This window comes from Opisthocomus hoazin, chromosome 2 (genome assembly GCF_030867145.1).
Source record: "Opisthocomus hoazin isolate bOpiHoa1 chromosome 2, bOpiHoa1.hap1, whole genome shotgun sequence".
In the NCBI taxonomy this organism is placed as follows: Eukaryota; Metazoa; Chordata; class Aves; order Opisthocomiformes; family Opisthocomidae; genus Opisthocomus; species Opisthocomus hoazin.
Window position 1 is genome coordinate 113,503,098 of NC_134415.1, and position 21,471 is coordinate 113,524,568.

General features: G+C 42.1%; 1 protein-coding gene across 4 annotated transcripts in view; it reads left to right on the plus strand.

Moving 5' to 3' along the window:
• RNF144A (ring finger protein 144A) overlaps positions 1–21,471 on the plus strand; it is a 71,049-nt gene that overhangs the window by 10,039 nt on the left and 39,539 nt on the right. Inside the window, exons 1-2 of one of the 4 annotated variants that reach the window (XM_075414800.1) lie at positions 5,554–6,120; positions 6,985–7,074. The exons of 2 other annotated variants lie outside the window; for them this stretch is intronic. The gene's annotated coding sequence lies outside the window, so the exon portion shown is untranslated. Of the gene's footprint in view, positions 1–5,553; positions 6,121–6,984; positions 7,075–21,471 lie in introns of those variants that run through there. One more of the 4 variants, XM_075414799.1, reaches the window with a different exon arrangement.

The window sequence follows — 21,471 nt, forward strand, 5'->3', positions numbered from 1 at the left end:
ATGTTAACAGTTAAGTAATATAATGGAACTGTCCAACAGCAACATACGAGTTCCTCAGAAAAGAATAATGTAAATATACTGGTTTTTCTCTCAATGCAGCGTGCTTTGGCAGATGCCATCTTTTCTGGGGAAGTACCACCTATGCAAAGCACACAGATGCAAAGAGAGTGGTTTCAGGGCGAGCTGTCTCAAAATGAACAGGAGCGTTGGGCATCTGATGGTACATCTTAGAAGTGTTTGAACTCTTGAAGTGTGAAGACTTAGTGCGTCTGTACGCGAGTGAGCAGTGCTGTGTGGCAAGGAAGACGTGAGTTATTGCAGAACCTTCTTGGAGGATTGTCTGGTGTTAGCCGTGGAGGCAGCCAGCCTGAATGGGGGCCTTTGACTACTGTGGTGTTACGAGTTACAGCATTGCATGCCATGCTATAAATGAGTAACAGTGTACACAGAGAAAGGGTTGTGTACCCTGTATACAGAGCTGTATTTTCCTTCCTGACGGTTCTTGTTCGGATCATTTCCATCTTCTTTTATGCTCTCTCCCTGTGTTCTCTTGTGTGTGTAGGGGGTGTTGGTTAGTTGGCTTGGTTTTGAGGCGACATGGGAAATTTGAGGCAGAAAACTGAAGATAAATTGCATCTTTAATTCCTTTTTCTGTCAAAGGACTGTAGTCCTCTCTTCACTGATACAGGGCCTTTGGTAAATGTGCTGATACAACACAAGCTGCAGGGGAAGAGCACCGACAGTCACTGTACAGCTCTAATCCATCAGCCATAGGGACAGTACCCCCACAAAGTTCCAGGGATATAGGGAGTATATGCTTTGGGATAAGGCCATTATATCAATTTTTCTTGTCTCCCATTTTGTCCTTGTTTTGGCTGTGTAGCTCTCTGCTGGTCAGCAGTGATTAAACCATTGCTGTGTCTGTCCATCTGGCTGTAGACTCCACAAGATGCAGCTGTACCTCTGGACCTTTGTCACATGTTGTGTGGACATTTTGTGGCCTGAAAGGAGTTGCCCTGTGTATTTCTCTTCATCCAGTCAATCTCTTGTATGCTCATGTTTCAAGGGGGATTGTAGGTGTTTCAGAGCTGAAGAAATGTGAATCTAGGACACTTAAAATGAAAATTTCCTTTGTTTTAAAAAGAAAAAAAAACACTACCGTTTTTCTAGTCAGATACTTTGTGTGTTTCAAAGTGTCTGAGATGAGTAGTAACTTCTCTAGTCCCGTTGTGACTGACTGTTAAAATGAGGTCAGGTTAAATCTGTGTGGAATTCTAGGTCAGGCTGAACCTGCCGTTAGACTCCTGTTTAATTTCTCTCTAGTACTCAAAGTGAAAAATAGCTTTAAAAAAAATTGGCAAATGGAAGAATTAAAAAATGGATTTCTATTCTCATATGTATCTGATGGATAGAAATTTTCCAAAATTCAGACTTTTTTTACACCACTTAGCACTTCTGTCCAAATCATAGTTAAATTATTTTAACATTCTTCTGTAAGGAACTACACTTGCAAGTCACATGGAAAAAGCATTTTTTTCCTACACAGTAAAAGCATTTTTTTCCTACACAGTATTAAAACTCCTCAAAGTGCTGTAATGTGCCTACATCTCCCTTTTTGTAGGAATCTATACAATATTTCATCAACTTTACTGCATTTGAAGATTGTCTGGAAGGATTACTAAACCTTCTCCAGTAATATAAATATGGAATGCTGATGTCATTATGTTAGCAGAAGGTTTTGATTCTTTGTTCTTCATTGGAGGGAAAATAAGTATAGGGAAAACATTTGCCATTTCAACTTTTTAATGATCAGGTGTGTGTATGGAGTTGTCTTCTCAAGAAGGCTTAATTGTGTGTGCTTTTCTATTGCACATATTAGAGTAATCCTGGTAGTTAAAGCCAAGTTAAGACCAGGTGTTCCTAGAAATATGAAATGACAAGGCTCATTTTGCAAGTACATCCAGGAGTTAGGAGAGTAGTAATAGCTGTCAGGTTCAAAGCAAAGCTAGTAATTAAAGCTTCTGGCCTATCATATTAGGAAGGTAATATATTTCCCTGATTTTAGGACACAGGATCTCCTGTACTAGTATGAATGGGTCTGTTAAAATACCTTTTTATCACCATGCTTTAAGCTTTTCTGTCTTCATGAAATCATGTAGCTGCTTTCCATAATAAACCTTTAAAGAGCTTCTTGGATTTGATCTGATAAAAAACATCTTACTGTTGTGAACCAGCCAGAAAAAAACTGTTCGTCTGTGGTAACCTGATTAATGCTTGCCAAGAAAAAATGATGTGGTATATGTAAACCCGAGGGAAGGAGGGGAAGGATTGCGGTGGGTGAGTAGCTTCAGACCCTGCTCCAGGGAGTCCGTGGGCATTCCACCTCCTGGCCTGAGTGACAGCAGAGTGAGGCTGACACTGAGCAGCAAGGAACTTTACAGAGAGGTCATATGCACCTCTCTTTGCTAAATGGTACACTTAAGCTCTGCTGAAGTTTTACAAGAGGTAGCTCTGTGTAACCTCCCTGGCACACGGATCGCAGGGCTTTGGTTTGGTTGCGGCATGTAAGTACCTTGCACAGCAGAATTTCCCATTGATGAATGCGTTGTGTTCCTGGCTGCTGCGGGAGCTGTTGCTGCTGAGGCATGGAGTCATAGGATCGTTTAGGTTGGAGCTCATCTTTCACCCTGCGGTTCTTCTCTCTTGCTGTAGGGGTGACAGTGTAGGACTGTATGAAACGTAGTCTGCTGACAAGGTTAAGGAGGGTGGTGAGGACATCGCATTTTTGCATAATCACACGTTGTCACCACCACCACCATAAGGAAAGGTGAGAGTCCAAAGCTGAAATTCCCTCTTGTGCATATAGCTTGTCAAACTTCATCTTTTTTTCCTATGTGTCCTTTAGCTTTTGTCCTTGGACCCTGTGGCTGCTGGGTCGTGAGCTGCATCATCAGCTTTAACAGGATGAAGTGCAGGGAGATGAGTTTCAGGGCCATTTATGCCTCCTAGCTACTGTTGGCTGGCACAAAAACCAGATGAACCATGAGCTGTCACACAAATATAGAGCAGATCCCACAGCCTTTCTTGCTGCATCTGTCACTGGTCCTGTGCTGAGCCTGACACAGGCTTCCTAATTCTGCCTGTCAGCTTGTGGCTCTGTACAATAGAGCTTCCTTGTTGGGAAAACCATTACAGCACTTCAGCAAAAGCTCGCCGGGTGAATGGAGCAGCAGCTGACTGTGAAATAGAAACAAGTAGACGTCTGTGGGAAATAAACTGGGAATCGAGATGCTCCAGAAGCACGGGGCCTACAGCAGACACCATTTAAGTTTCATTTGTAAGACAAGAAGCTTTAAAAAAAAAAAAAAGCCGATTATGCTGTTCACTAGTCTGTCATTCTCAGATTTTAATGATAAGTAAGCAGACACAGAGAATGATTTCTTTTTGATGAGTGAACCCAAAGGTAGGTGTGCAGGGTGTGGCTGAATGCAGTCAAATTTTTCAGTGACAAGTTTTCTGGACGTCCAGAGCATAGGAGACTGCATAGAGACTTACACCTCTGTGTAAAGGTGTTGGGGATCAGGCTGCATATAGAACGTTGAGTTACCAGTGCACTGCTGCAAGGGGAGGGAGAGAGGGCTAATTTAATCCTTGGCAGATGGGTCTTATAAGATAAATGTTTTTCTCTTTGCACAGTGTTAATGACAGCAATACTCAAATTCTGCATCTGGTCCTAGTTTTCACATCTTTAAAAGGTCTTTTGAAAACCTGCAGGAGGTATAGAAAAAGAGCCACAGGAATTATTAGCGCTGAAAAAATTCCTGATAGTGGTTTAATGTGGACAGGATGGGGTGTGAGCAGCTTTTTCTTTCCCCTGCATTTGTCTTATTTGTAATTATTGTATCCCTGTCCAGGTAATTTTAGGACAGATTTCATATAATCCAAAGACAAATGTCTAAAATAGGTCAGATTGATTGATCTGTCAGGTCCATCACTTTGAGACAGATTGCTGTTAGTGATGGAGGACAGTATCACCAACTGATCAGACATAGGCAGCTGGATCTTAAACACTGTTAAAAAATGATCAAGAAAGAATAGGCTGAAAAGATTGTTAAAATTAAGGAGTTCTGGGTTTTTTTGCATGAATTAAATGGCAAAAAAGGGTTAAAACAGCAAAGTGGCATGCAGGGGAGGTGACCATTGCTTATGTCGCTTCAGAAATACTTCTCAAAGTCAAATTTTGTTGGTTGAAGGTCAGGAAAAGAAAGATGATCTTGAGTGCCTGGATAAGCATTTTAGTTTTCTGACAGATCAGAAGGAAGAGACTGCATTTTGTGTATATTATGCATATTCTTTCCACAAGATTTAGACGTACAGGTTCTTGTTGAATATCAGCCTGCAGGCTGGGTAGCTGGCAGGATGCTGGCTAATCAAGGAAGAGCCTCTTGGGAAAGCCTTGTGTGGGAGGGGAGATAAGAGGTTTGTCTGGCTTTCTGTAGAGCTTAACCTAGTAGCTGGATATCTCCAAGGAAATGTCAGAGGAGGATTGAAATTTCCATTTTGGAAATGCAGAGAGAGGCCTGGAATGGGAGGTAAATCTGTGAGGTCTCTCTGTAGAGAGGATAACTGCATTTTTGTGGCTGGAGGAGACTGCCAAGGAGCAAACACGAGGAGAGACAAAGGCAACTGATAAAAAGGGAATCGTTTCCTCAGGATCCCTCCAGCCTTTGAAAGGTAGAAGTGGGAGAGAGGACCCCAGGAAGGCAGTGCTGGTGGAGCAGTGAGTGAAGTGCTGGCAAGGGTGAGATTTTAAGAGGATGAAAGAGGTCAAGAGATGCCAGAGTCGGATGAAGCTGATGTGGTGACTGAGAGTACTGGCCAGGACAAGTTTTGTGCTAAGGTAGAAGAAGGGCTAGTAGAAGAGCTGGAAAACATCTGTGACAGAGCTGTAGGAAAGGAGTTTTCAGGCAGCTTAAACACTAACTGTACCCAGACAGTGCAAGAAGAGGTGGAGCATCTTACCTGCCTTAACAAAGTATCTTGTACTAACTTTCTTTTACTTTCGTCTTTCAGTTTTTTTTATTTTCCTCCTCCTCCCATTTAGCGATCCAGCATGTGGTGGGTTGACCCTGGCTGGATGCCAGGTGCCCACCAAAGCATCTCTATCCTTCTCCTCCTCAGCTGGACCTCTCTGAAAAAGAGATAATATAACAAAAGGCTCATGGGTTGAGATAAGGATGGGGAGATTGTCACCAATCACCATCACGAGAAAACAGATTCAACTTGGGGAAAAATTAATTTAATTTATTGCCAATCAACACGGAGTAGGGTAATGAGAAATAAAAACCCGGAGTCTTACAACACCTTCCCCCATTGGCATTGGCTCTATTGGAGATGGGGGAAGCTTCTGGTGGCTTCTCACAGAAGCCACCCACGTAGCCCCCTGCTACCAAAACCTTGCCATGCAAACCCAATACAGAGGCATAAGTAGGACCACTGGCTGAAGTTCTAAATGGAAAGGAGGTGAACAGGTGCAGCTCTTCAAACCAGTAAATTACCTTTCCAACCATGACAGAAAGTGGTGGAGCTCTTGAGGTTTCCAGTCCAAGGCACATCATGTGCCCCAGGCAGTATTTGTTAGCCACGTACAAGTTACTTGTCTTGCTTTCAGGGTACTTGGAAAATGGGTAATAATTTGCTTCGGCAGGGGGGTTGGACTAGATGACCCACAGAGGTCCCTTCCAACCCCTACTATTCTGTGATTCTGTGATTCTGTTCAGGTTAATGAGCTAATGCATCCAATCGTCCTTCTGACCCCAAGCTCCAGAAATCTGTTTTCTTATTTTACAAGCAGATCTACCATAATGAAAATAGATTTAGTTTGTCACTTTTTCCCCTCCTACAATGTCAAGAGAATGTGGGAAGAGGGCAATAACACAATTTTGTCAGATTTCTAATTTTCAAGCAGGACTGTGGCAAAGAAGTGAGTAGGAGGGGAAGGTTAAAGTGAGGAGGATGTGCAAGAAGGGAGGAGAGAACCTCTCTTTGACATGACTGTTGGTCGAATAACTGATTGGTAGCCTAAAATGTTACACTGCATATATATCTGAGCTTGTTCAGGTAAGGGTTGCCTGAGCTGTCAGGCCATTTCTTTATACTTTTTTCTAAAAGTATTGCAGATATTTTTTTCTATATTGCATCTCTGTCTAAACAGGAATTGGAGAGTGGAGCATGAGGATGTTGCAGGAATTAAATACTCATTTTTAGAAGTTCCAAAGGTTAATGCATGCTTCAATAAGTATTTTTAAATAGCATGTTGTTTAAAACTTAAGATGAATAGGGAAGATCAGAATCTTGTGTTTGACTATAAACTAATTCCCAGTCGCATTGTTTAGATGTAGTAATAAAGGACAGATTTTATGTTAAAAATTTGCATACTCAGTTTGAGGATATAGGTTTTCAGAGTATTCACTGGAAAGAAACCGAGCTGATGATTTCTCTCATAGAAATAACACTGTGGATAAATCTGAAAATGGGAAATAGCTTGAAGTGAAACTAGGACTCCTGCCAATTTCTGTGTTCTGAAATCCTCCTCTTCCCTGGCATCTCATTGCATTTATTTAAAATGCTCTGCCTACGAACTGATTTTGCTCAAAGTAGTGGGCTTTGCATGTGGTTTTGTGTGTGTGTTTTCCTGGTACAGTTTCTAGAAATGTTTTTCACCTTCAGGCTTGGAAATCCATTGCATTAAAAACAAAAACAGTCTCCTGTGTGATGGGGTTAATGTTCCTAAGCTGGTAAGTACAAACTGAACCAGTAAGTGCAGGGAGTAACAAGGGTTAAGAGGTGAATTTTGTCTTTCTGCACTAAAATCACTTCTGCCACTGCACAAGTTTAAAAGCTCATTGACAGAATGGAGCTGTTAGTTCCGGTTTTATACAGTCAATCTAAATAAAGTCTGACCTTTATTTTTTTGTTTTTCAGACTTGTCTAATGCTACCTTGAGCCAAATTCCTACACTGGTTGGTGCTTTCTCATGGGATCCCTGTGACAGACAAAGAGGAGATTGTTGTGGTAGGCGTTTGCATTGACTGTCTTGACAACACTTGGCCTGGGCACAGACAGATGCAGTTCCCAGTGCAGCCACTCTCGTAGGACTCTTATGCCAACAGGAGCTGTGAGAGGGGAACTGCTTGAGAGATGGAGTCTTTGGAACTGCTGCTGTGTTCCCCTATAAAAATCAAAACCACATAGCCCAGACTACTATGGAGGAGGGAATTTGTCGAAATTTGCTTTTAATTATGGAGCTCTAGAATGAAAAGGATTGGTTCATTTACCAATTAAATGGAGGAGAACAACAAAATCTGTGTTCTAGTTAGCAAAGTCCAAGGTGCAGAAAAACTTGTTTTGGTGCAGTTTAACTGTCTTTGAAGCACAGTTTTACAGTACTACAATAGGTTCACTAGACATTTCTTGGTATATCTCTATATAACATATATGTAACGGAACCTGTTTTGGTTCCATATATTGTCCTGGATTTAACAGTTTAATGTCCCACAATACTACATTTTCAGTTTTAAACAACAGTAAATCCATACTCCAAAGAAGGAAATGAGATAATAAAAGTGATTTCCTTTTTGAGATGGCTAAAGATCTATATGTACTATGTAGCAAATTGTTGATATACTTGATAAATGCATTTCCAGTCAATTAAAAAAGAAGTAGCACATATTTGTCGTCTTGTCTTCTAGGAGACAATAAAAATCCTGTTTAAATAATTAAAGTTTATCCATTTCTCTGTGTTATAGGTTTGTGTGGCAAGGTTTTGGTAGCGTGGGGGCTATAGGGGTAGCTTCTGTGAGAAGCTGCGAGAAGCTTCCCCAATGTCTGATAAAGCCAGTGCCAGCCGGCTCCCTGCTGGCCAAGGCCAAGCCAATCAGCAATGGTGGTAGCACCTCTGTGATAATGTAGGGAAGAAAAAAACTGCTATGAGATGGCAGTTAGAGAAGAGTGAGATGAAGTGAGAGAAACAGCCCTGCAGACACCAAGGTCAGTGAAGAAGGAGGGGGGAGGAGGTGCTCCAGATGACAGAGCAGAGAGCCCTCCCTTGCAGCTCGTAATGCAGACCATGGTGAGGCAGGCTGTTCCCCTGCAGTCCTTGGAGGTCCATGGTGGAGCAGATGACCACCTATAGCCCATGGAAGGGACCCCATGCCGGAGCAGGTGGATGCCTGAAGGAGGCTGTGACCCCATGGGGACTCCGTGCTGGAACAGGCCCCTGCCAGGACCCGTGGAGAGAGGAGCCCATACTGGAGCAGGTTTGCTGGCAGGGCTTGTGACCCCGTGGGGGACCCACGCTGGAGCAGCCTGTTTCTGAAGGACTGCACCCTGCGGAAGGGACCCACACTGGGGCAGTTTGCAAAGAGCTGCAGCCCATGGGAAGGAGTCACATTGGAGAAGTTTGTGGAGAACTGTCTCCTGTGAGAGGGACCTCACACTGGAGCCGGGACAGTGTGTGAGGAGTCCTCTCCCGAGAGACAAGGAGCAGCAGAGACAACATGCGATGAACTGACCATAACCCCCATTCCCTGTCCCCCTGTGCCGCTCGGGGGTAGGAGGCAGAGAAACGGGAGTGAAGTTGAGCCCGGGAAGAAGGAAGGTGTGGGTGGGAAAGTGTTTTAAGATAAGGATTAGTTTTCTCGCTATCGTACTTTGATTTGATTGGTTATGAATTAAACTACCTTTTCTCCCCGTGTTCAGTCTGTTTTGACGGTGACAGCAATTGGTGAGTGATCTCTCCCAGTCCTTGTCTTGACCCTCAAGCCTTTCATCATATTTCTTCTCCCCTTTCCAGCTGAGGAGGGGCAGTGGTAGAGCAGTTTTGGTGGGCACCTGGCATTTATCCAGGCCAAACCAAAATACTGTTTGCAGTTTGGAAAAGATCATCCTGTAAATATCCCTAGAGCTGGAAGTGCTGTATTATGCTTACTCTAATATATGTCTGTATGCAGAAATAAGGACTGTTTTAGATTCTTCATTTGCCTGAGCTCATGATTTTGTGTTGGTAGCTTTCCCTTTTCCCAAGCAATGCCACTTTCATGTGTATGTATCTTCTGGAAATATTATTGAAAAGTCAAAAGTCATATACTTACAGACTGGCAGATACTGAAACTTTTTTCTCCTTTCCTTTGAAACTCATATTCTTGGCTTAATTAGCAAAGTGTAATGATGTGCTCGCTAGACATTTTCTGATCTCAGAGAAAACCTCATGAAGAAAACATAATCATGCCCTCACTGGCTTGAATATAAGTATTGAGATTTTAATGTAATAAGCTGTATGCTCAGTTTGAGTAACATGTCTTAGTATAAAGATGTATTATTGAATTGTGAAGCTTGTTGAATACTTTTCATCTGGGATCTTTTTCTGCTTACATTTTTAGTATTAAGTGAAAAAATCTTTTTTGTCACATCTTTTTTTTACTAGCAGAAAAGGAAAATGGGGAGAAAGGAAGGGAGATTAATTTAAACCCAACATGTTTGATATTATTTTTAGTATCCCTTGCTTAAAGTTCTCTTAGGATCTGTGTCCAGTCGCTCAAAAAGCATGCAGAACTGGTCTTTTTTCTTTTTGTCAAACAAGTAGAAACCTCAGTTTAGTGTCATTGTTCTGGCAAATGTGAAACAACTGTGTACTTCTGTGATTGGTTCTGACATATTATGCACATATATAGATTAAAAAACAAGGCACACTTCAGCTTTCTGCTTCCCACCAACCGTGTTTCACTGAAATGGCTCTGAAGAATTACTGAAATGGAGTGTATCCTGGCAGAGGTCTGTATTGGAAAATAGTTGTGGCATACAGATGATCATGAGATATTTGCGTAACAAACAAGAACATACCATACATAATTCAGAATATTCGTACAAAGCAGAGTGTTGCCCTCTGATTTTCCTCATCAAGCAGGCAAGAGCCTGCTACTCTGGTCAGTGTGATAGGGAAGATAGTGGCAGAACTCGTTGGTCTTTCCTAAGCATCTAGAGAAAAGCTCGTGCATCTCATCAGCTTTAGACATGCTTTCGTAGGTGTAGCTTGCTCCTTCTCATTAGTAAGGAGAGAAAGGAGCAGATGGGGAAAGTCAGAGTTGGCCAGTAAAAGGCAAAATTCTTCTCTAATGATTTAGTGTTGGCTTGAAATTGTGGGGCTTTCTTATGGAGTTGTTTACTTCTATCTCATTGTTTATAACCTTAAAATAGTTATAATGTTTCATTTCACTGTGGAAGGAAGCAATCAAAATATTTTGGCTTTGCTTCAGATAAAGATAATGTTTTCGAAGTAGCTATTTGTAACCCTAATGGCAGCTGAGACCTCCATAACTGAGTCAGTGTACCATGATTTAGTGACGAGTGCGTAGTGTGGATGGTCTAGCTCCAGTGACACATTCATAATTTGCATTATTATCATATTATGTCTTGTAGCAGTAACCAAAGGCACAGCTTGCCCAAGCCCAACACAGGAAACTTTGATAGCTAAAATGAAATTTAGTAAATATGTAAATATAATCTGCATACAAAAGTCAAATGGCATTTTTTCAGCCTGTGACAAGGAAGAACTGCATTGCAGAGGTGGCAAACTCATTCTGTAGTGACAGCCACAAAATGCAGTTTAATTTTTAGTAAGCAAAATTCTTAAAAGTAGATGATATCAGCTCATTCCAGAGCCGTCTACATTCCTTTGTTTTCCTGGTGGTTGTGCGGGTGTGTGTCTTGCTCAGAGCAACATGGAGTGGTTCTGACCCAGGTGAGGGCTTCTCAGTCTTCTGGGTTTTTAATTCATTGTTCAGAGTGTTGCACTATTACTGCAGAAGAACTTAGCATCTTCTTGAAATAAGCTGTAAGTTGCATTTCTGAGGCTTTATTTCAAATACTGGAGGTTTTCTCTTTTTTTGTTGTTGTTGGGTAGTTGGGTTTTTTAAAACCTAGTACTAGTTTCTAGTAAGTTCAGATTGAATAAGACGTTTGGGGGTTGTACCATATGCCCAAACCTAAATGCGAGTTATTTGTCCCCTTCATTTGCAATCTGTAGAACTGAAATCTGGCTGCAAATGTTTACTTTTTGAACTCATTCTGTGTTCATGTGACATTGGCTTTCTGAATATTTTGTTCCAGATTCTGCATAACTGGGCACTTTTTTTTATTAAGATGGGATTGCAAGAGTCAGTTGGCTTGGAGATAGCCATTTTTTTTCTTCTCCTCTGCAGTGAGTGTGAAGGGAGCAGAGGATACTGACTACTGCAGATGCACAGAGCAACCAGGAAAAGCAGTAGGATTCCAGTACTTAAATGTGCTGGAATGTACTGGCAATGTATGAAGTAGGGAAAGAGGCACAAGTCAAGACACTTGTCTGCTGTTGTGTATTTTGACCTTCATAGAGAAAAGTTAGGCAACCACTGCATACCAGTCCTTGTAGCAATCGTCTGTCTTGTGCAAAAGGGTCTCGTTCCTACATAACAGAGTCAGTTCCTGAGCTTTCACAAGCAAAACTTCTACTTTTTCTACTTTTGAATGCAACTCACACAAATTCACTACAGCAGTACTTGATAAATTTTCTTGCCCTTCCCTAGATTCAAACATTACACTGAGATCTCTGGTTTTATCTCTGATCAATCTTTCATTCCCCTGCTAGTATATTGATCCTAACAGGGATCGATAGCTCTCACTGTGTTTGCTCTCAGTATTGTGGAATCTTCCTCCCATCCACAATAGCTAGAAATTTAGGTCTTACTTCGTTCCTCTTTATTTCAGCCTTGCTTTCTGTATGTCTCAATCCAGTTTCACTTTCCTATGAAATTTGCAGGTTGGCTTGAAACCATTCTGCAGGATAACAACTGTCAGTGGGAATGAAGCTGCCAAGAGCTCTGCATCTCAGAGACACCCATCAGCTGCATCCCTTTCCTTTGCCACCATGGTAAAAAGCTGATTTACAGCTTGTCATACTAATCAGTAGTCCCTTTAATGTCTATGTCATATTTTTGAGGTGCTCGTTCCCATTTCTGGAAAGCCTAAAGCCCAGGGCTGAGACAGGAGCTGGTCTGTCACCGGCACAAGCTGAGCTGTGCAAGCAAAGTCGTTTTCTCAGGGGCTGTGGAAGGAACTTCTCCAGGAACTCGGAGCCCTCTCAAACCTCTCTGCTTGCTGTTCCAAGCATAACACCCGCTTTTCAACCGTGCTTTCTTTAATCAAAACACAAAGCCAGTCTCCCCAGAGGAAAACATTTCATTTTGAGTATTAGTGGAGAAGGCAAGAGAGTACAAACTGTCTGTGACACAGGATAATTATGTTGCCTTATGCACTACGTACCACTTGGCTTTCCTTTTTCTATCTGCTAAATCTCCAGCCACTGTTGATGTTGTAGGAACCCAGGCCTCCTGGTTGTTTCAGGTCACTAGCAGGTATTGGTGCATCCTCCTCAACCCAGCTCAGTTGATTTAAACCTATGGTTAGAAACTAAGTCCAGTTTGCCACTCTGTATTGAAGTGGTGTGCCCAAGTGCAAGAGCCTGTATTGCTGACCAGCACCTGGGAGAAGAGGTCTCTGCCCAGCAGCCTGAATTCTTGCTCTAGAGCTATTTTTCTGTGACCATGATAAGTTCCTTTTTGTATTGCTTTGTGATTATTTTTTTTCTATTGATTTTTTTGTTATCTTTATTGCACATTTTCGCAAATGGTTAGTTACTTTTATTCATTTGCTAGCAACCATGTAGTTAGATGCTCCATGCAGTCAGCTTATGCTTTGTATGTTTTTAAATCTTGTATTTGGATGTTTCCTGGTCTTCATGTTCTTCTCTCACTGTCGCTGTTGTCTGCAGACCTTCATGAGTGGGGTTTGGGTTTTTTGTTCATTTTAAAGTGTGGGTAGACTACAGATGTGCCTGTAGTTAATCAGTTACTGAGCTAGTTGCTTTGTTAGTAATATACCCAAACTCCCCACTAACTCAGCTGTGTGACTTTAGCTAGTGGACTTCGGAGACTTAAAGCTTATGTAGCATTGCCTTGGCTTACAACTGGTGTAGTAAGTCTGGTGCAAACACCTCCTTAGTCTCCATTTAGAACAGAGCTTGGTATGGATGCAAGAAACTCTGAATTTCCCATCTTCTATTGCGTTGTGGGGTCTTCCTATGCTGTTCCGCTCTGACCTTTCCTGCCTGAATGAGATCTGAAGCCCACCAAGCGCCTTTGTTCAAGTTGCGATGCTCTTGCTCCCATTTGTGCTGACCGGTGTAAAGGAGGTGCACTGCCCTTGTGTCTCCAATTTTTAAACAAATGCTTGTTCCAGCTCTTTTGGAGAAGCTACAGCCAGCTTCTCTGCTCTGCCCTCTTGTTTGTTTTTAAAGTAGTACTGCTTTGCTTTTCAATCTACTTAATTGGTTTCCTGCTGGAAAGAAACAGGGGCTGCCTTTGCCAATTAACTAGGGCAAAATACTGTATTAGTAGACAATGTAGGTTAACCAAGGATTTCAGGAAAAAAATGTGGGGTACCTATGATGGTTAAACACTTAGTCTTTGGCGGGAGATTCTTTTCATTAAATATAGAATAGGAATTCAAAGATATGCCAGGGTTCAGTTCCTTCCCCCTGAAAGTTTTCTTCCTGTCTAGTTTTCAATATTGACAAACTATTTCATCCTAAAAGCATGTAGAGCTCTTAATTCCTAGCCAAGCACTTATTATCCTTTGACAAAAAAAAAAAAAAATTGAGAGAACTATTTTAGGCCTGTGACACAGCTTACTCATGTAATAGGCTATCTTTAGGCACATTAATAGCCATATTTTAAATCAAATTTCTATTATTGGCCTCCTAGATTGCTAGGTGCAATGAAGTCAACCAAGAGAGAACAATCAGATTGAGTTTGTTACTAGGAATACCTAAAAACAAACCACAAAACCTAATTTTAAGCAGTGGGTTGCATCAGTGTTGTTTAGTTTAGAACCTCTGGAGCAATTCCTTTCCAAACATCTCTATTTTAAACTGGTATGTCAGACCACTGTGGCTGCTCTTTCGTGGTCTCCTTAACATAAAACACTATGGTGACCATTAAAGTAAATAGGAAAAAGTAACAATTACAGAACTTACCAAAAAAAGATTTGTTTCTTTGTACAGTGGATTCTGTTTAAATAGGGGAGTATGTCTCGAGTTGGGTGGGTGGTGTATATGTGTGTGCCACTTTACTTGGCTGGGACTATAATGAACGACCTCATCTGTGATCTTCCCAGAAGCTGAAAAGAAGGCAGGCTTCTGTGGTTTGTCTTGTTTGGTTTGGGAAAGCAAGAGTTGAACTTGGAAAGATTCCTACGATCTAAAATGTTCAACACGTGGCCTCTGGAAAGTGTAGAATACCCTTAACTACTATTTTTTAATTCAGTGTTTTTAGTAAGAACTTCTTCCAGTGAAATTCTGTTGTGCTACAGTTTTTCTGCTTTATTTTTTAACATTGAAATAAATGATTGATGTGATTACTTCTGCATTTTTAGGCTGTGTAAAAGAAGGAGGAAGGGAGAACTGCTCAGACAAATACTGTTGCAAAGATACTTCCTGACGCCCAAGCAGGTCTAGAGAAAATGGTTGTCCACTAAATTCAGCTACTGATCCATTTTCTGAGGCAGAGAATTTAGTACCAAGGGTATTAATATTAGTTGAATTGTTTTATAACTGCATTGATGTTAACTTCTGAAACTTGTCATCCACTGCAGTGTGCGCTATGCAAACGTAAAAGTAAAATCTTTTTCCCACAGAGGAGTTTGCAGTCTGAGGGTGATACTGATCCCATTCTGGGTGTCCTACAGTATAGAGCCAAGAGTGTTTGAGGTAGTCTGCTTGATTACTGTTAGTAAGCTATCTGTGACAGTGCAGAGCATCTGAGTATCTGTCAAGCTTCAGAAAAGGCTTTTTCAGACATAACTGTCCAAGGTGAGAGGCTTGAAGCAGATGTTTTATGTAGGGAAAGGCATGTCTGCAAAGAGCTATTAGGAGTTTCATGGGCATTGTTTTTGTGGAACAAACATTAGTTGCCTGTTAGACAATGGGCCAATCAGTCGGACCTGTGAAAGGAGCTCATTATTTAAAGTGGCTTAGTGAATATATTATATATATATATATAAAATCAATTCTTTAAATATGTGCTGCTTCTTGATTTTTGTTTCTTTTTTTAGGAAGCAAAGTGACTTTATTCTGGTAATGTTAACTTCTTGTAAAAACCATCAAGACTCACCGAAGAAAGATCTTCATTTGACTGTTTTGTTTTTAAAGCTCTTCTTTATAAAACCCTAGAATGATGAGTGCAAACTTAAGCTGCCTTAGAAGTGTTTTTCCTCCTTGCCAGAATAAGTCTCTGCAAAATTCCCTCACTTCATGCTGCATGCCAGATCTCTCAGCTGGGAAACTGTGAAGAATAAATACGTTTTCTATGCCAGTGCCCAGCATGCGTTCCACTAGTAAGCAGGTCGGCATGGCGAGCCGTAAGAAGCGTGCAGCGAGGGCTGTGTTTTGGAATCCTTCCTGCCCACCCTCACGAGCAGGTGGGAGGTACGGGTCGAGCAGAATGCAGGTGGCTCACACAGAACCACAAAGCAGCACTGCTGCTGTGAATCTGTAGCATGGGATATACCCAGCATGCCAGAGCTGAGTACCTGTTGCAATGTGTGCATGTTAATTTGGGGAAGGGGTTCACATGGTCAAGCTGTGCTACAAGGCGATGCAAAATGTTAGCATGCAATTCCTATCCTGTGAGTAGGCTGTGTAGTTCACTACCTATCAAATCTGCAGCAAAGTCAAGTACTCTGATCACATTGGGTATTTTTGCATTGCTTAATCATAACCTGAGGTGTTCCCACTTAGCAGGATGAATAATGTTGGTATGTAGAAGATGAAAGGGACTGACTTAAGTCCTTCCAGTTTTCTAACAATGCAGTGACATGTAAGGCAACATGCTTTTTTATTTTTATTCATATTTTTTGCAATTCAAATCGACTATGCCGAAATGTTGGAAAAGCTTTATTGAAATTTATTTTTTTGCTAGCTTATTCTACACTGAGTTGATATTTTCCTTTAAAAATTTTCAACATGTATTCTGTTTGGATAACTCAAAAGCCAAGTCTCTTCCATAATATTAATGGTTAAAAATCCCAAACTTCTAATTGGCTCCATACTGTCTTTCCTAAATGAATTAATTGTCAGGGAAAGCTATTTGCAAATGTAGAACAGCCAGTAGTTTGTTCTTAAGGTTTTGTTACAAACGAGGAAAGAAAAACTATAGTTTGAGCTTTAAAAGCATCTTAATTTATTACAATTGATCAATGAGTAAAAGGAGAAAATTAAATGGAAATTAGAAGTAATAAAAAAATCAATAGGTTTTGGGCCTTGGTTTAAGAGCTATGCATAAGTGTGCAGAGCAATATGGAGAAAATCCCAACAGCATTCCTCTGCATGTGTTCCCGAAATCAAAGGTCTGTGACTTATCAGTACTTGTTATCTAGACAGCTGTAGCGTGGGGAGCCCTGAAGGGAGTGTTTCTACTGGACAACTTGTGCTCTTTCCTTTCTTCCCCTTAGGCTTTTTCTGCTGTCTCTACATGCCTTGCCGCTTCAAGCCTTTGGCTTCGGTCTTCCTGCCCTTGCCGTTGCAGAGGTGTTACACACGGTCTCTGCTGCACGCAGACGGGCTGCTGCAGTGCTGCTGCTTTCTGCAGCAAAGGGGTACACGTGTTACACTGCAAGCGTTAAACATGAGGAGGGGGGAAAAACAACAGCAGCAACAAAGTGGGAAGCATTACGATGCAACCGTAATGTTACTGTGAAGGATTAGAGCTGGGGCTCATATTGGGGCTAATACATGACACCTCTGAAAATACTGCAAATGCCGATTCGCACTCTGCAGAGGGAGAAGAGAAGGAAAACAAACATGCACTCAGGCAGCTAGTGTACTGCTTGTCCACCCACCGGCCTACGTGATGTGGTAGATACCAGCTGGTGTGCCTGAGGCACGAGTAAACCGTGTGAGCTGCTGAGTTAGGTGGTGAGTTTGAGGCAGATGTTATCAGTAGTTTCTTATAACTCAGGTGATGTTCTAATTGATAGATCATCCATTCTTTGGTGTACGCAGTCCTAGCGGTTCACACTGACATAAGAACCTTCTCTTGATTGTGTTTCTTGAAGGTCTGCAAAGGCCTAGGCTAAATGACTTGACAGTACTGTCAATAGGAAGGGAGGAAGAAATCAGACCAAATTAAATATCTGCCCCTCATGAAAGTGTTATTACATAACAAGAATCTGTCTGCAAATTCCCTAGCCCCCGTGAGTGACAGGTCTGTTCCCAGGTGTGTGTTGGATGAATGTCATGTCCTGGCATGACTCTGAGAAATGTGTTTGGAACATGTAATTCTGTAACATGTGGAAAGAAACTTGGGAACAGGCAATATGCCGCTCAACAATCTAGAGTGGCTGAGATATTAACATAGACCATATTATAATTAAATTTTGTAACACTGTGCTTAAAGGCAAACTGCTCCTCTCCCAGAGAGAAGAGGAAAACTTGTCCCAAACTAGTTTCCTAGTTGGACACCCTGACTTCTGCTGTCTGGCTGACTGGGGCTACCCTGTCTTGCATACTGTGCAGTGGAGGTAAGGCTGAAGAACTGGATTGTGATGCAGAAGATGTGATGTGAAGAGGGCAGGCCGCTTCAGGCGGGAGGAAATTAGAGCAACAGTATTAAGTATAGGAAAGGAGATAAGACAAAGAAAACAAAAGTTTTAGGAGAATGCAGGTAAATGATTAGTGTGCAGAGATTTGAATCCAGAGTCATCAAGTTTGTCGGGCCAGAAGTTTGTTGCAAGATGTCCTAGCTGATAGGTGTGAATTTTAGCATGTGAAGCAGGAGATAAGAATGGTTGACTATTTGATGGAGATGCAGAAGTTCTCAACTCTCTTCCTCTGTTACAATTTTGAAATTTCGTACTGCTGTTAAGAGAAATGGTGAGTAGCTAGTACTGCTGATCAGGCTAGATCCTGTTTGCAGGATGTACCAAGCAGGAGGTATCACAGTTTTCTCAGTGTTGGAGAGGGGGGAATCTTACTGATGTATAATTAAGCCCATTGTACAATCCCAGCCATTGGGTTTACTGTCACGAGATGCAATTCTTCAGAAAGATGTGCTGGGTTTTTTTTTCGTTTGTGTGTGTGTTTTCTTCAGGCTGACGTGCCTGATACTAGACACACCACCTCCCTTTGAATGCCTTCAAAATCACTTTCCTTCCTCTAGCTGGGTAGGTAATGTAGGCAGTTATCTTAGAAAATCTTTAGGCACCAGCAACAGGGTGACTATCTTGAATAGTCTAAATCCCATACTAGATGTCTCCTTATGCTTAGTCCAGTGTGTCATACCGACATGGTGAGAGAGTTTATATACCATGACATCTAATTCAAATAGTGTTCTTTTCTGTCCTCTGAAGACAAGAGAGGCAATTCTGGGTCATAGCTGACGCACAGTGCAATATGGTGTGATGAAAGCTGCTACTTCAGCAGTGAAGCTGTCCAACTTCTAGCTAGAGCTGCTGTTTTTAGGCGTGGTCTTGGAAAAAGTAATTTTCCAGATGGCTGTAATTACTGCATAGAACACTTCTATGAGGTTTTACTCTTTCTATGAAAAGTCTTTCTCTTGTACTTCGGCAATGTTTTCTTCGTAGTCCTATTGACTGTATGAGCTCTGTTGGTTCTCAGTACTGTTAGTGGAAGATAATGCTTCAGAACAAGTGGGAACTTCATGCTGATCTCCGAGGGGCAGATCTGGGGCATGAGAGTGGGGACTCGCTGTCCACGCTGAGAGCTGTGAAAAGTGCTGCCTCTTACAAATACCTGCCTGGAAATTTTGTGGTGGTTGTTGAGTCACAGGAACAGAGAGCGCTGTGGGTAAGTTAACCAGGCTCCCCCCACTCTGAATGCTGTGTCCAGCTACCAGCGTATCTGCTTTGTGGTTCGAGTGTAGCATGTGAAGGGATGGTGTTTGTGTATGTGTTGCCTTACAGCTAGGATGTGAGCTGTTAAAACCTGAGCTCAACCGTTAGTATACACGTGTAGGACAGCAAGTTTGCAGTGGGTTCTTTCGGTCCCATGTACTTTGATTCCTTCATCTGAGTACTTGTCAAGTGCTATGGACGTGCAACACTGGGCACAGTGCACCAAGCATGCCTTTTGCCATAGTTGCAAGGAAATAGACAATTTTGACTGATGGGAAATGAAAGAATTGCTCATCAGGTCTCTCCAAGTGTATCAGTTAGAACTAGGGTTCCACTCCCTGTGTTAATATTTGCATTTTCTCAATAATTTTGCATGGCTTTAAATGCGGCTTCTAGCTGTCAGCTTCCAAGGCTTTTCTATTCTCCCCCAACAAAGAAAAAAACCCACGGAGCCTAAGTTCGATGTTTGGACTTTGTGTATACGTAGCTCTTACTTTTCTGAGAAAGTCAACTATGGAGAAGGAAAAACCTTGTGGTATGTTACAGTTTCAGACTGCTCCTTACTGATTTATTGCTATTGTGGAGGCAGCTCAGAGTGCACTAATTCATCACTTCCTTGTAAACAGAGAGGAGGGAAAGAATAGGAGGAAGCAAGGAAAGGGGTGGGGGGGAAAGGGCTGGGGAAGAGAAAGATAAAAACATGGAGAATGTTAGGGATGGGAGGAAAGGCATAGCAAAGCAGTTGTGTTTGGATGGTTTAAGAGTTTCTGGAAAATAGTAAAATAAGATGTTACCCTAGAGAACGGTGGAATTGTCTGTGCCCTTGTTATTACTGTTGCCTTCACCAGCTAGAAAATAATTCTTGAGTGACTTCTTGCTGCTAAATAGCGTTCAGGGGTTGTTGCAGCTGCGAGTTGCATGCTTAGGTTACAACTGGTTTTGGTTAGTTTTGGACCAGTCTCTCTTAGGTCAGCTTCACCTTATCTCACTTCAAGACCTCTTATAGATGCTGTCTGATTGTTTCACCCTGGGCTCCTGTCGTTGCTGGGGAGTTAGGACTAGCAAGAGGGCAAGGCATATGGGTGGAAATCAGCCTAAGATTTAAGGTATTTTAAGTGCAGGTGGCTACTGGGTTACCTGTAGCCAGTAGTAGAGCTCTAGTTGGTATGGCCAGCAGAACTGCCAAAACAGTCAGCACGCCCTAAAGTAGGCACTTACAGCCCGTGACTATAATGGGAGCTCGTAGCTGGAAAACATAGAAGTATCTTCTTAGCCATGTTAATTTGGAGTAGGACTTATTGGTGTTCTGAGCTGCCTGCCTTGGCTGGTGAACACTAGCTGTGCAGCCCTTGGTGTACCGATGGTTTTGAGCATGAATTCTGCGAACAAAGGTTCATAGATGGTATCTTGGTTTTGGCCCTAGTATTCAAAGGCAGTGGTTCATTGCGTTAAAGCTCATGGGAGCTTTCAGTGTGGATCTAATGGGTTCATGACACTTAAAGCAAGTAAATGAGGTAGGCAGGCTCACTCTCTCCAGACTGAAATGGTGTTGATTCGTGGCAGTTTCAGATCGCGGTGATACACCTGTGCTACAGTGTCTAGGCTTTTCTCCAGTACAATGAGGGGTGGAATTTTCCTGCTGAGCGCAGAGGAGGAGGGATGCTTTTAAGATGCATATCGTCTTGGCCTGGCTGTTTCAAATTGTCTTGAGGCTTTGTCTCTCTGGCTGCTGAGAGTGCCCGGGGGTGTGCTGAGGATCTGGGATCCCGCTGCTGGGAAAGGGGATGGTGCAAGGGCTTCCCAGCTCTTGCCTGAGGTGCTTTGCTGCTCCAGGACTCATAATCTCTTGGGTAGCAAACATTGATTAGACACATGAATTCTGAGCAGCATTCCTTAATATTACCACATATCTGTTCTTTTGTTCATGTCATCTTTTAGAGATATTGAATGTTTGGGACATAATGCAGGGGAATTCTGCTTCAGATGTTACTGTATTCTGTACAACAAAATACATTCGTCCTTCTAGGAGCAGGCAGGGAGATGATCTTTTTCCTCTGTTTTCTCCTCATTTCTCCCCTGTCTTTCCTATGTTCTGTCTTCCTTCTCACTTTTTTCTTTTTGTTAGAATCAGTTTGGATTTTTTTCTCCATACTTTTGAATCTTCCATTTTTTTTTTCCCCTTCTGACTGACGGCTATTTCTTTCACATAGTGATTTATTTTTTTTCTTTGAAATGTTTTCACCCCTGCCCACAGGGTCTGAATAACAGCCACACCCAGTTTATTTCAGGTTGCTGCCGTTTGGCAGTGCTGTGAGAAGCCACAGTGGCACCAGAACTGGTGACAAACAGAGGAAAATGCAAGGTCAGAGAAGTCTTTGGCTCTGTCACAGTATTCATCAGCTGTGTTTTTTGGGATACATGAAAGGATCTTGCCCTCTGAGGTACCACTGCATGGACAGAAGATGAGCT